The following is a 3121-nucleotide window of genomic DNA, read 5'->3' as shown; positions in this document are numbered from 1 at the left end:
GACTGGTACATTTAGCCATCGCGAGAGCGTTACAAACCTCATAGAAAGTTTAAAGTGAGACACACTTGCAGACAGACGATGCGCTAAACGGAAGGGGCTGCTCACTAAATTCCGAAATCCAATCTTCACCGAGGATGTAGAGCATATATTAATACCACCAACTTTCAAATCGCGTAATGATCATCATTCAAAGATAAGGGAAATAGAGCTCGCACTGAGGCGTTCAGACTGTCGTTTTTCCCTCGCGCGATCCGCGAGTGGAACAGAGGGGGGAAATATGACTTTGGCGCGAATTGTGCCCTCCGCCACACACCGCTTGGTGGCTAGCGGAGTATATATGTAGTTATGTAGATACTCATGTAATTTTCAGCATTCTTATGTAGCACGGTATTTCAAATGCTTGTAATCTGTTCTTGTCGGAACTACTTTTCGTCCTCGTTTTACTTCCACACAAGGCTGTATTCCATGCAGGTGCCGTCAGAAACGATTTCGAAACACGTGGATTTATTTTCAATGTTAACAAGTTTCACTTTTTCAGGTATACATGTCTTACTGTTATCAGAATATACGAGGGTTGGAACTTTAATAGTGGCAACTATTTATTTACAACTCGTACAAAATAGATACGTGTTTCAAAGTTTTACTGACCTTCAAAGTAGTCACCAGCATTGCGTATAACCCGTTGCCAGCGAGCTGTGCCACCCAAGCAAATTCAGAGAGGAAATTTTATTCTGAAAACATGCCCCAGGCTGTGGCTAAGGCATGTCTCTGCAGTATCCTTTTTTCCATGGGTGCTAGTTTCGCAAGAACCGCTGTACAACTTGCGTCAAGTTTGGAAAGTAGGAGACGAGGTACTGGCGAACGTAAAGCTTTGAGGACAGGTCCTGAGTCGTGCCTGGGTAGCTCAACACTGAGTGAGTGGATCAACGAAGAGCCTGAACGGGTGTCATCGCACGTCCGCCCCCAACCAATTCAACGAACAATATAGAACAAAAATGAGACGAAAAAGGTCGGTAGAGGAAGGTGAAAAAAAAGTACTATTTCCATTTGGAAATGAGAATATCCCGAATTCGAGTCTCGGTCGGGTAAACAGCTTTAATCAGCCAGGAAGTTTCAAATCAGCTCACACTCCGCTGCAGGATGAAACATTCATTCTATCAATGTATTTATTCCTTTCTCCTGAACATTATTCACTTTCCAGACCAGCACTGGGGAGTGTGCTCTCAAATACCCAAAGTTTAGTTGTAACCACCCTACACTTCGTATCAGTCACTGTCTTTAGGCATCTGTATCCCCTTTTACCTGCTTCATTTCCTGCATTTTTCTATTTTCTTCTTTCCCCAGCCAAATTTAATATCTCATGCGTTATCCGAGGATTTCTATTGCGCCTTGTCTTTTCGCCTATTTAATACTCTGCTGCCTTCGCTATTTGTTCTCGCAAGCTTGCCCATTCGTCTTCTATTGCGTTCCTTGCCCCTGTTTAAGTCAATCGTTGCCTAGTGTACCCTTTAAAATTCTTAACAGCCTCTGGGTGTTTCAGCTTATCCAGATCTATCTCCGATAATTTCCCGTGGTTCTATAATTTCTTCAGTTTTGATATCTTAGATTTTCTCTACATCGACTAATTCCGGGTGTTCTGCTGAGCTGTTGCTTCCATTTTATGCGCTAAATGGAAACAACAGCTCGGTAACACGCCAGGAAGCGCACCATTAATTATTCAGTATCAGTCTGCAGTTCATTACCAATAAATGAAGGTTAGCGTCCGCGCCTGCCTCCCGAACTCTTCTCTAATTTAAAATCTCTTTTCGAAATCTCTATCTGACCATTATGTTATCTATCTTAAACCTACTGGAGTCTCCAACTCTCTTCCACGCACACAATCTTCTTTAATGCTTTCTTAACCAACTGTTAGTACAGATTAAATTGCGTTCTGTTCAAAATTCTATCCAGCAGTTTCTTTCCAGTTCATTCCTCTCCCGCACTGCATGTTCTCCAGCTATTTTTCGTTCTCGTGCTTTCCCTACTATCGAATTGCAGTCCCTTATCACAATCAACACGCGACTTGCGAAAAGACGACAACGAGGAAATGAGAGAAACTGAAGCTAATGCAGAGCTTCACCAACAATCATTCTTCGTACACGCTAGTGTGAACCACGGGGTGATTGAGCTGCCTCTAGGATGTTGTATTATGCAACCCGCATTGTTAAATCAAGCCTTCGTAAGCGAGATTTTCATATTTTCTCGCTCGCTGCGAAGAAATTATTAGGCATATAGAAGAAATAAACAGAACCTTTTAGTAGGAAATGTAATGCGGTTAGATTTTGTATTGGGTTAAGTTTTCGTTGGAGGCCACAGTTTTCCAGTTTTCTAGAAAAACGTACAAAGGTGATCTTCGAACACACCTCCACGTCCACATTCATTCCTGACCAGTCAGGGTTTCTAGTATGTTGTTCGTGGTACTTCCTTCTACCACACACAAAAATTTCCGACCACACGAACTATGCCAGATAGTCAACCTTTTTGACTGGGTTCAAAAATGGTTCAAATGGCTCTGGGCACTACTGGACTTAACTTCTGAGGTCATCAGTTCCCTAGAACTTAGAACTACTTAAACATAACTAACCTAAGGACATCACAAGCATCCATGCCCGAGGAAGGATTCGAACCTGCGACCGTAGCTGTCGTGCTGTTCCAAACTGATTCGCCTAGAACCGCTCGACCACTCCGGACGGCTCTTTGACTAGACATAACCACCAGCACAGTCGGCTATTTCGTTAGCATGATTAATCTAAACGTACCCGTGAAGGACGACTTTTGTAAATGTTACGCTAAAACTAATTACGTTGACATTTCGATCCAAACTTTACCCTTACAAGCACAGTAGTTCTGTACTTCGATGGCCTGACGAATACAACGGTGTTATTGTTTATTTTATGTTGTTAAAACTGACAAAACTGTTATGTAAAATTTACACAAACGACAGTTTTACTATTTTGTCAGTGCTCGACTAACCGTTGGGTGATGAGAGGAGGCCGGCCCGTGTGGCCGAACGGTTCTAGGCGCTTCAGTCTCGAGCCGCGCGACCACTACAGTCGAAGGTTTGAATCCTGCTTCAGGCATG

Source organism: Schistocerca serialis, chromosome 8 (assembly GCF_023864345.2).
Source record: "Schistocerca serialis cubense isolate TAMUIC-IGC-003099 chromosome 8, iqSchSeri2.2, whole genome shotgun sequence".
NCBI lineage: Eukaryota > Metazoa > Arthropoda > Insecta > Orthoptera > Acrididae > Schistocerca > Schistocerca serialis.
This window is presented reverse-complemented; position numbering follows the sequence as displayed.